Consider the following 13147-nt stretch of genomic DNA (forward strand, 5'->3'; position numbering starts at 1 on the left):
ATTTCAAGACAAAAACCTTCACACAAACCACAACAGAGAAGACAAAAAGGACATTGCCGTTTTTATTGTGACACACAAGTGTATGTTTATTTGTACACAATTTTCTCATATTTCACAAATATGACAGTTTTTTAAATAAATATCAATAAAGATTTGTAATTTTAATATCTTTTCAATTTACCTCTGTGCGCCAACAAAAAAGACACTCTTTTCTTTCCCCTATATTTCGTATTGCCTAGTGTCTATGGCTGCACCCCCTCTGAGATCTATATCCTGAATTGTCTCAATTGGGGCCATATCGGGTGCTCTAGCACCAGCCTGTGCAGATTCTTTCCCCCTCCTTTTTTCCCCTGAACAAAACCATAGTCCCTGTAGTCTGATATGCAGAACCACAGCACCCCAGCCCTTGAGACTTGCATCGGTTGTTACCCCCAAATCCATCCATCACAACAGGGAATCCCTTGTCTTCTATCTCAATGAAATCCTTTCCAGTTTCATTGTGTCGATGTCCCCCGACCACGAGGGTAGGATGTTCGGTACTTATGGAGTATCACAGCTCCCACAATGGCCATCGTATGCAAAAAAATCGCATCGCATACGATTTTGCACTGAAAAGCATCCAAATGCATTGGAATTAGTATTAAACATGTTCAATGGCCCCCAACTGGCATTTTTGAGGCTGTACCACCCCCACTATCAACGCGAACCCGAAGCGTGGCGAGCCCGCGAGGGGCGGCGGTACGCGTCTTACGACCTTTTCATACCCCCACTATCCACGTCGGCGTGGAGTTGAGAATAGAAAGTGTGGCGAGCGCAGCGAGCCACCGAGCCCGAAGTGTGGCGAGCACACGTGGATACCTTCACAGGTATCCGCGTCCCCTTACGGGCTTCACAGGTGTCCGCGTCCGCTCACCACACTTTCTATTCTCAACTCCACGCCGACGTGGATAGTGGGGGTATGAAAAGGTCGTAGGACGCATACCGCCGCCCCTCACGGGCTCGCCACGCTTCGGGTTCGCGTTGATAGTGGGGGTGGTACAGCCTCAAAAAATGCCAGTTGGGGGCCATTGAACATGTTTAATACTAATTCCAATGCATTTGGATGCTTTTCAGTGCAAAATCGTATGCGATCGCATGCGATCAAATCGCATGCGATGCGATCGCATGCAATGCAATTGCATATGATTTTGTAAAAAAACGGCCAAAATCTGTAAAAATCGCATCGCATCGCATGCCATCGCATGCCACTATATATATATGGCATGCAATGGCATGCGATGGGAGCCGTTATACTCCACAAGTACCGGATGTTCCACTGGAACACCCTTGAATGAAGACAGAAAAAGCTTTGTGTGGACCAAAACTCACATAGTGAGGTTGGGCCAGGGGCGCCTGGCAGTAGCTGTTTTTGCCAAGCAGCTGCTCCAAAACAGTATAGTCAGTTCTGTATAATGAAAACAATAGAGAAACGGGAAGGGTGAGCAGCGCGGATTTAAAAAAAAGTAACCAATTGCTTGGTCTATCACAATCTTTATTAATAGGTAAGTATTTAAAGGCTGGATTCGTATCAGCAGCATATATAAAATGTGTGTGTTATAAAAAACAATATCAGCCAATAAAATTGGAGCAAAAATTCTCACCAACAGTAATTCAAGTGTCCCGGTAAGTCCCGTGATACTGAATCCTTAGGGAAAGCTTATTTCCCAAACGATACTCCAGGGGGAGAACCACTATGATGCAGATGTTCTTGTAGGAGTGGCCCAAGTTGGCTCAAATTACCAGCTGCCTCCACACCACTATTTAAAGCAGAATAGAGTGATGTCCTCAACCTCCTGGAAAAATCCCAAAACAACCAGTTTCACTTTTGAGGATCTGTTGGGTCCTCTAACAGGAGGCCTCCAATGTCTGGCAAACTATAATTTTCCTTTGCAGACAGGGACTGTGTGTTTGCTGTGAAACCCTTGAATGAAACCTCACATACTGCAGGGTTTGAAGGTAGCCAACAGCTTCAAGCACATCCAGACTGAAGGGCTTAAAGCCTGGAGAATCAACAACACTAAGAGGTAAAACCCCTTTGCCTTGTCCTCTGGCAAGAATAGCCTCAAAAACTGCAATTTCTGGGCTGGCATCAGGTATGAGTTCCTGAAATTCAGTATCCACCTGTGATCCTGGAAAAAAAACTGATCGCCATGCCGATATGTTCTCATAACAACTCCTCCAACTCTGCCTTGAACAGGAGTTCGTCCAAGTAAGGAATGACCATGATTCCCTTCGAACTGAGTGACGCTACCATGACAGCCATCACCATGGTGAACAATCCTGGAGCCATTGCAGTCCAAATGGGAGAGCCTGGAACTGCCAATGCAGTGAGCCCACTGCAAAATGAAGCAGAGATTGATGCTCTTTCAGAATAGGTACATGAAGACACCCGTCCTGAATCTCTATGGAGGCCAAATACTCTCCCGGCTCCATACTCAGACTCCATTCTGAAATGATCCACGCACAAATGTTTGTTTAGGGATTTCAAATTCAGGGTGGGTCTGTAAGACCCGTCTGGTTTGGGAACCAGGAACAGAGTGGAATAAAATCCCTTCCTCCGTTTCTGTGCAGGCACCGGAATAACCACTACGTTGTGAACAAGAGATGTCACTGCCCCCAGCAGAGCCCCTCTCTTCCTTGACTCCTGAGGCAAAGGGGTAATGACAAACCGTCTTGGAGGATCCCCTTTCAAGTTTATCCAAAACCCTGGAGGTTATTCTGGTTGGTGCGTAAATTTCCGAATTATGTTGGAGCGGACCGTACGCCACGCTGTGCGGACATCGTACGAAGAAACGCCCACCGGTCCTTCGCATTCGGACGGACTCACACTTTAAGAAGAGGGCGTGTTTACGGATGACATCCAAACCTTGCGTGTGCGGTGGACACACACATATTCTGCACGGTCTTACAGCGCCAGAACGGACAGGAACCTGCCCGTACGCACCGATGCGGTGTATTAACGCAAAACTCACGACTATTATCTGAACTGGCATGTGCCAAATAACATGCTCTTAAAATTTTATGTTTTCCCTAACTGTAATAAATTTTTCATTTGATCCCCAAATGTGTGCTGTTATTGGTGAATGTAAAAGTGACATGTATATTTATATTAGTGAAAGCAAGTTCTGTCCATTGCTTGCAGTGTAAATGTGTGTAAAAAATGCTGCCGTGCTTTCAGCATAGATTTGTGTGTTTTGTAATGGTCCATTTAAGCTGCAATGGTTCCAATTGAAGCAATGACAAGAGTGTAATTAATGAGTAATGAGTAGAGGAGTGGATTGTATTGTGTTCAGCTGACATTGGTTCAGGTGCGGGCGTACTAATTGGGCGTTCCGAATGCCTAGCGCATGACCGAGTGGTGTCCGCAAAGCAATACTTGCTTATAGAGACTGCATATTTTCTGCCTTTTGGTTTGTTTGCAGTCGGTGTTCAGTCCGAATGCATGCCTACCAGAATTAGTGCACTCCCTCGTGTACACCCATGTTTACGCCCAGTTTAGCCCACTTTGAAACTACGCCCCTGTGTACTTCCGAATGACGCCCATATTACGCCCATATTTCCCGAGTGAATGCGGTGCACTTTTCTGTACGGTATTAGTGAGAACGAGTACGGAGACCGTGCGTGGCACATGCGCATAGCGTTGCCCACGCATGTGCAGACGGCTAAAAAACGCCATCCGAAAGAATTCGGAAAATTACGCATCGACCAGAATAAGGCCCCCTGAGAGATTACAGCCCGCACCCATGGATCCTGTATCGACCTGAGCCAAGCATCTTGAAACTGCAGGAGGCGACCCCCCCACACTGCTCCCAGAATGGTCCGCACACTGTCATGCTGAGGACTTATCCTCTGGTTTGGCAGAATGTTTCTTGGCGAAAGCACCTAAACAGGACTTGGAAGGCTTTCCCCTATTTGCGAGAAACTTCCTCCTACCTGCCTGGCCCCTGCCAGAGAATCCGCCTAGAAAGGAAGTGTGAAATGCACTAAAATGGACACCGCTCTGTTTGGAAGACGGCCCAGGCAGAAAGGAGCTCTCCCCCCCCCCCCTGCTTCATTAAGGCCTCTAATTCAGCACTAAAGCCAAAGCCTCAAGTGACTTCTTAGAATCACGATCCACCTCCCAAGCTTTGAGCCTGAGAGCTCGCCTAGCCGTGACAGAAATGGCCGACACCTTGGACGCCATTGTAATTCCTTCCTGGCCCGCTTTACACACGTATTCTGTTGCACATTTTTACTTTTTGCCAAAGAAAAAGGTTTGGGATCAGGCGGCAGCTCATTACACAACGTGTCCGCCCATACCATCATGGCCCTAGAAACCCAGGCCGACGCCATAATAGGACACATGGTAAAACCCACCCCTTCAAAAATGGCTTTAAGACAACTCTCCAGTTTCTTGTCGACTGAATCCTTAAAGGCCGCACCTCCCTGTATAGGGAGAGCTGTGGTCTTAGAAAGACAGGCATTCACTAAAGGCACTCTTTCCCATAACTTTATATGATCCTCCGGCATGGGGTATAAAGTATCAAACCTCTTAGGCATAACAACCTTTTCAAAAGAAGAGGAAAGGTGGGCTGAAGCGCTGCCTTTGTGTGATATTAGTAAAGAGAGTTTGCAGTGTTGGGTACAAACAGTGTTTTATTATAATAATGCGTGATACATAAATTACTAAATGACATGCAAAGTGCTTCTAGTGGTGATGTAATAGCTAGCCAGTTTTTGTACTGCTGCTGAAAGCCCCTTGGGGAACCAGGGTATCAACATATCATGGGTTTATGTCTCTCTGCAGGTGTGTCCTATTGTCCCGGGGATGCTGAGGGTATAGTCTGAATGCGTGATGGGGATAAGCAGGGAGCGGCGTCCTGCTAACCTGCTTCTTACTCTGTCAGCGTCGGGGAGTTGTACGGTATTGTTCCTGTGCACAAACAGTTGAGTCCTCACTTGGGTGGACCTTGGATGTGGGCGTGCAGACTTCCCAAACCGGTAATTCGTTCTTGCCTCCTCCCTTCTGAGGGTAAGAAGTCTGATTCTGTAGCCGGGTGACGCTGCAGCCGCAGCATCTTGTTCCCAGAACAAATCCGGGAAACCTGCAGTCAATTAAAATGGCAGACTTCCCCTCCTTCAAAACAGCAGAATTACACCTTTGTCATAACAAATCACAGTGCAAAATGTCAGGTGCTATACAGAGTAATGTAACCAGTGTACTTATCCGTTAGCTGCTGTTGTAGATTACTCAGCAGTAACAGGAAAGGCACTGCTTAGAGGAATTTCACACTGTAGTTTGCTTACAACAAAAATCACTCCTTTCAGCTCTGCAGACTGGGAAGAAAGAGCGCCAAACTACAGCCAGAAAGAGACCAAGTCTCTGCTTCAGCGCGGAGGTAGTGCGCTTTGGCCCCCCCCTTGAAAATGGCGGCACCATAATGGGGTTCTGCCATCCATGACCCCTCTCTAGCAGAGAGACGATTTAAGATCCCCCAGGTGACCCCTCTTCTTGAAGAGTGGTCAGCGCGCTGAGCATGGAGAAAGCAGTGCTTTCTCCCAGCTCACAGGGAGCTGACAGGCGTTGCTACTGTCAGCCCCTGCAGAACAGCACACAGTGTGAATAAGATTTCTCAGGAAACCGCACTGAACCTGCAACTAGCTAAAGAAAATAAAAAAATAAAAAAAACCCCTCTCTTAAATAGGCTGCAGCATATCAGCATATGCACCCACTTCGGTGGGCACCTAAAACTAAACTGAAGTTTCTGGGATGTAGCAGGGGTGGAGCCTGCCTCTTAAAGACATAGCATAAGTGCCTGGCTCCTTTGGACCCCACTACATCCCATAGTTGAGCTGTGTCACCAGGATGGATGATAGAGAAATATATATTTGTTGCTTGTGCATCATTGATGTTGGGAAACCATCTGGTTCTCCTTCAAAAGTATTCAACATTGGTCATAGACCATCAATGATTTAGAATAATCATTAGGCAATATAATTTTTTTGCAGCTCTGGAAGCCAGTAGATGGGGTCTAACAAAGCTATTCAATTGTTGCTCCATTTGGGTTTGATCTGCTGCTGGCTACTGCATTTTAGCAAGCTGACTAGAGGCAAAGTGACCAGTTTGAGCCTTTTTATGTTGCGCCTATTCTTTTGGTTGGGTGTAGTTGATTTACATGGCTATATCTATACACATGATTAGCCCAATGAAGGACAATTGAATATTGAAAACATCTCCATTCACTTTAGATGAGAGATCGGGCACAATGTAACACCTGAATATCACCCTATGGCCCTTATTCTGATCGCAGAACAAATTTGTTCTCAAAATGGGCAAAACCATGTGTGCTGCAGGTGAGGCAGATGTAGCATGTGCAGGAGTTAGATTTGGGTGGGGTGGGGTGTGTTGAAACTGAAATCTAAATTGCAGTGAAAAAATAATGCAGCCAGCACAGAAACAAAATAACTTCCCCAAATCTAACTCTCTCTATACATGTAACATGTTACATCTGCCGCACCTGCAGTGCACATGGTTTTGCCCATTTTGAGAACAAATTTGTACTGTGATCAGATTTAAATAAAGGCCCCCATGTAAATGAAATGAAGTGGACTCAGTTAAGTATATACAGTACATATAACCCACATGCCACGTTATGGAGCTTTTTTTATGGAGAGTGGTCCCACATGTAAAAAATGATAGTTCCTATTTTGTCATACAGTCTTGTATCTTTTTACAGAGCTAACTTGCCAGGACATGCCCTAAGCTCCTCCAATATGATACTACAAGGACCAGCATTCCTTCGTAAATGCCTCTGTAAACAGTAACATGCAAAATCCAAGTTGCTCAATCAATTGCTAGGCTTAAAATATTCATGTATTCATCATCTAGAATAGTTTTATACAGTAGCATCAAGGACCAGATAGGATGAGCATAGTCTTACAATTTTATAAATTGCCTGACAATGACACCTGTACATCAGAATTAAATAAATGAAAGTATAGAGGTCATGAAATGTAAAAATAGGTATCTTGCCTGGGCAGCTGGGACAATATTTTATGGGGCCCACAGCTCCACTCAGGCTTGTCTCATTCAGAATACATTCCTGTCGGAGGTAACTCCAACGGGATGCAGTTACAATCATGGCGGTTGGAATCCCGACGCCAGAATCCCGACCACCAAAATCCCGACACTTTCTCCCTCTGTGTGTGTCCACGTACCCCTCCCCCCCGTCGGGATTCTGGCGTCGGGATTTAGTACCAATCCTACTCCAACAGCCCCTCACCTCTCATTTCCTACTTAGATATCTATATACAGTATACACCTGCCTGGAACCACAATCTAGCCTATGGCACCTCCCGGTTATATATACACCTTACTAAATCATTAAAAACTTTATTTATAGGGCACCACAGAACCCAAGGGACTAGTGAAGAGTATAGCTGAAAGCAGGTGTAGAGGTAGAGGTAGACGAGACAGGAGGGCTCGTCATAAAAGTTTACATAATGACATTACATAGATGAACTACAGTACTTGAGACATGGTAGGTTACCTTCTGTGATGTAGACCCTTACAATCCCACACCAACTATGTGTTGAAATGCATAGACCTGGTCTTGAAAGTCACAGTCCTCAATGTCAGAAGAACAATGCTGATCTCTACCATTGTCTATGTCTTGTCCCTTGTAGCTTTGGTTCGTAGCTATACATTGAGTCAGCAGGTCTCACATGGATGTTGTATACTTTTTGTTGGCATTATGCTCAGCTGCCATAAAAACTATTTTTCAAGTCTGGTTACCAGCCAGGAGTGCCCCTTTCTCTTTATTTTCGGAAAATAGTTTTTTCTTTTTATTGAGTAGGTACTTGTGTAGTTTTACGTCGCCACTAGATCGCATGCGATTTACTATCCAGTTCATTACCCCACTATCCACTAGGGTGTGGAGTTGAATTTATCTAGTGTGGCGAGCGCAGCAAGATGATGTGTGGCGAGCGCAGCGAGCCCCGTGAGGGAACACGTATTACGCTACTTGTGTTGTTTGACAGCGACTCACAATATCGCATGCCATTTGCATGCAATTCCGTGTCCGCTCGCCACGCTTCGGAACTTGATAGCAAATCACATGCAATATCGCATGTCAAATCGCATGCGATCTAGTGGCGCCGTGAAACTACACAAGTACCATTGAGTATGGACTGGGGGAAGCTTTTTTGTATCCAAATTTGTTGAGACCTGGAAGAGTTATACCCCTTTCATACCAGAAGCAAATTCCCGGGTTAAAGATTTTCAACCCGTGAATTTGCTAAAATACCAGGGTTTTTGTTGAGACCTGGAAGAGTTATACCCCTTTCACACCAGAAGCAAATTCCCGGGTTAAAGATTTTCAACCTGTGAATTTGCTAAAATACCAGGGTTTTTGTTGAGACCTGGAAGAGTTATACCCCTTTCACACCAGAAGCAAATTCCCGGGTTAAAGATTTTCAACCCGTGAATTTGCTAAAATACCAGGGTTTTTGTTTGGTGTGAAAGGGTCAACTCGGGTCTTAAATTTCGGCACTCCGACCATGCACTTGACCAGGGTCAGAGTGCCTGGATTTAAGACCCGTGTTGACCCTTTCACACCAAACAAAAACCCTGGTATTTTAGCACATTCCCCGTAGTGTGAATTGGGGCCAGGTTTCACCCGGCAAAATTACCTGGCAATCCCCCTATTTCTTAGAGCAGGGATGGGAAACTCCAGCTGTTGTTGAACTACACATCCCAGCATGGTCTGCAACAGTTTTAGCATGGCCAAATAGCAAAAATGTAGCAGGACATGCTGGGATGTATAGTTCAACAACAGCTGGAGGTTCCGAAGGTTCCCCATCCCTGTCTTAGTGTGTTATCGCTTTGCTTTGCTCAGCATGACTTTCACCTAGGGCTAATATGTATTAAGGAGCCCATAGACGCTCCGTTTCTGCCAGCTCCGTTCTGTACTATGCGATGCGCGCTCCCGCGCTGCACATACTTTTTGTACTAGGTACACATCGTATCGGATCACAGTGCATGCACAAGGCATGCAATCCGATACGATGTGTACTTTAAAAGTACAAATCACCAGGGCCAGATGGGATTCATCCGAGGGTATTAATGGAATTAAGGGATGAACTAGCTACCCCCCTACATTATATCTTTAGTAAGTCACTATTATCAGGTAAAGTACCAAAAGATTGGAGAATAGCAGAGGTAGTGCCAATATTCAAAAAAGGAAGATCCCGCTAATTACAGACCCGTTACTTTAACATCAATTGTGGGTAAACTATTTGAAGGATTTTTAAGGGATGGTATCCAGGAATTTAAGGGATGGTATCCAGGAATATTTAGACCATCACCATCTACTCAGTACTAACCAACATGGGTTCGTGAAAAATCGTTCATGCCAAACTAATCTACTAGGGTTCTATGAAGAGGTTAGCAAAAACCTAGATAATGGAAATGCTGTAGATGTGATTTTCCTAGATTTCGCTAAAGCATTTGATACTGTCCCACACAAGAGATTGATTAATAAAATGGAGAACCTAGGATTGGGTGAAAATATCTGCAGATGAGTAGGGAATTGGCTATGTAATAGAGAACAAAGAGTGGTTGTGAATGGTGCGGTATCAGATACAATACCGGTACTAAGTGGAGTGCCCCAGGGTTCGGTTTTGGGGCCCATTCTGTTTAACATTTTTATTAATGATATTGGGATAGGGTTACTCAGCAATGTATCCATCTTTGCGGACGATACAAAACTTAGCAAAGTCATCAAATCATCAGAAGATGTCACCATGCTTCAAAATGATCTTGCAATTCTAGATGAGTGGGCAAAAAAATGGAAGATGAGGTTCAATGTAGATAAATGTAAGGTTATGCACCTTGGGAGACACAACCAGTGTGCAAGTTACAACCTTAGCGGAGAGGAACTGGGTAATTCCATACTTGAAAAGGATCTAGGAGTCCAAATAGACAGCAAACTGGGATGTAGTGCCCATTGTAATGTAGCTACAAAAAAGGCCAACAAAATTCTGGCATGTATTAAGAGGGGAATGGAAACTAGGGACTCAAGGGTAATTATGCCACTGTATAAAGCATTGGTGAGACCTCACCTCGAGTACGGAGTGCAGTTCTGGGCCCCACACTATAAAAAGGACATCATAGAATTAGAAAAAACCAAAGGCGAGCAACAAAGCTTATTAGGGAAATGGAGAATTTAAGCTACGGGGAGAGATTAAGCAATTTGGGACTATTTACATTGGAAAAGAGACGTTTAAGGGGGGACATGCTCAACATGTACAAGTATATCAAGGGCCAATATAAGGAACTGTCACACACCCTCTTTTTTACTAGAAAGGAATCTAGGACACGAGGGCATGAGTATAGATTAGAAGAAAAAAGATTTCATTCAGCTAGTAGAAAGAATTTCTTTACGGTCAGAACAGTCAAACTCTGGAACTCTCTTCCCAGAGAGGTGGTAACGGCTGGCTCATTAAATGCATTCAAGGCAAAGTTGGACAAACATTTACTGGATAAAAACATCCATGGGTACAAATAAGAAATATAATCTGTCTAAAATATCAGAACCTACCAAATCAGCAATGGATATTTATACCAGGTTGAACTAGATGGACGCAAGACTTTTTTCAGCCTTACCTACTATGTAACTATGTAAAACGGACCGCAAAAACGGACCGTGTATGGGGGGCATTATGTTGATATTTTGTTGATCAGTGTACCATACTGATATGCTTCAGAATTAAAAGTCTGTGGACTGCACTACCAAACAAGGCCACTAGAGGTGACTATTGTATAGCACAGCCACAGTTGCATAACATGCTATACAATGCAAATGTAAAAAAGTAAATAAATAATACAATTATAGGTTATATAAGCAGGTGCTAGCTGTGTAGGCCCAGACTTGCAGAACACTTGTGGCAGGAGATCATAATTTCCAGAAACAGAGGCAAATTTTAATATGCAAACCTGAATGAATGATTGGAAGCATATTAGTCATGCTCTACAGAAACAGCATGCCATGTTCACTAGGAGATACTGTACATGTTAAACATCTACTGAGTATGGAAGCCATTAATTCCCATCTGCAGAATTTAGTGCCCAGTTCAACAATAGATGCAGCAGTGATGTGTAAAAAAGGTACTGTTACTGTGATTCAGGATAGTAAGTTTAGTACATGAGTGCAGAGTATGTGCCCTCCTGGACCCAAGGGCCTTTATGTACCACAAACCCTGCACCCATAATGGATATGCCACTGTTGATGGGCCTGCAGCAGGCTGTCCCCTGTGCTTTATACCTAACATTGGCATCAGTGCCTTTCTCTTGCGGCTGCAAGCTCACAGTCTTGTTCCAACTTACTAGTGTTCTATGATTGTGAGATCCTCAGGGCTATGACCCTTGATTAAGCCTTTATGCCTCCTCTGCTGAGCCCGGAGTCAAATATGTCTAGCAACCAGTGTATGGAGTGACATATATACTGTACAAGACACTAGCTAGTTTCAGTGAACGGGAGATCCTCATGTTTCTGACCTCTATGGTGTGGTGCCTGGCAAAAACCACCAGATTGTTATGGGGCCTACATACGTAGCGATTCCCAGGCATTTTCTAAGCAATCTCACTACCTCGCTTAGAAAATGCCCCTACATCGCTGGCCACTGGCCCTGACAGATCATTCAGTGGCACATTGCTGTCCAGCGCTGTATGCTGAGCGATCTAGCGACGCTTAAAACGCTCATCTTTCCATGTGTAGGCCTTTAGACTGAGCTTTATACTGGTTGTGCCAATACTAGCTCATAGAAACAGGAACCCAGAATTTATAACACTTATGCCCTAATGTTTTTATACTGAGCTAGAAAAAGTTTAGCACAGAATACAGAACAAATAAAAAAAAAATGAATTACTGAATATTTTGTGGGAGATTTACTATCATGCTGTTTCATGTATGGCTTATAAACCATGTTTGTAACATAAGTTCAAAGCACACATCTTTGCCAAGTTAAAATGGCCTGGTCAGGGTATAGGCCTCAATAAGAGCCCATCATAGAGAAGATTTGAAAGCAGAATTACAACCACTGGTAGAAAGGCAGGGTGCTGGTTGACTGTCCGACAGTCGGGATTCCGACGGTCAGTATTCTGACATTGGAATCCCAACTGACAGGGGCTATTCTCCCGTGTGGGGGTCCACAACCCCCATAGAGGGAGAATAGAATCTGTGGTGAGTAAAGCTAGCCTGCAAGGGGCTTCTTTGCGTTTGCCCCCCCTGTCCGATACTGATCGTCAGGATCCCAATTGTCAGACCGCCATCCACACCCGACTTTCGGCACCACGTCGGGACCTCAAAATTAAAGTCTGTTATACTAAAATAAACTAGTGTTTTTATTCAAAATGCTAATAGCATGCCCAGTGCTAATGCTGAACTTGTGTTTGTTTTGTTGAAAATTGTTTTCGCATTTGCCATTTTGTATTGTTACTCAGATATATTTTATTATAATAATAAGTAGAAGTTTAACATTAACTTGTTCTCATACTGACTTTCAATTGTATGCATTACCATACCTCCCAACATTCAAATTTGCTTCATCAGGACACTCACACGGTATAGTCGCGCGCTTCCCCAAAAAAGGGAGCATGGCCTTGTGGGGATGCCACCATTTAGCATCACTATGGGGGCATGGCCAGCGCTGTGTAAGCTGCTGCCCATGCCTCCAGCCCCTCTGAATAGACTTCTATTCCCCACTCTGCAGCTCTGGGCAGGGAGGACTCCCAACTGCCCAATGTGGGACACTACCAGCTCCGGGCGGGACTGTCCCAAAAAAAGGGACGGTCCCGCAAAAAAAGTAGGACAGTTGAGAGGTATGCATTATGGTTAGTCTATCTATGTGTATTTAGATGAAATAACAATAAAAAGCTGTGAAAATGGTTTAATTAAAAGACTAGTTGCAAGCCTGTGGAAATAATGGAACATAAATGTTGTATCAAACCCAGTGGCTGTGCGTGTCTGAACGGAGCAACACCTGAACGGTTGCCGGACGACTCACCAACAGTCGTTGTGGGGGTCCACGGCCCCCATAGAGGGAGAATAAAATAGGTGGCGAGTGCAGC

This window comes from Crinia signifera, chromosome 4 (assembly GCF_055691185.1).
Source record: "Crinia signifera chromosome 4, ASM5569118v1, whole genome shotgun sequence".
Lineage (NCBI taxonomy): Eukaryota > Metazoa > Chordata > Amphibia > Anura > Myobatrachidae > Crinia > Crinia signifera.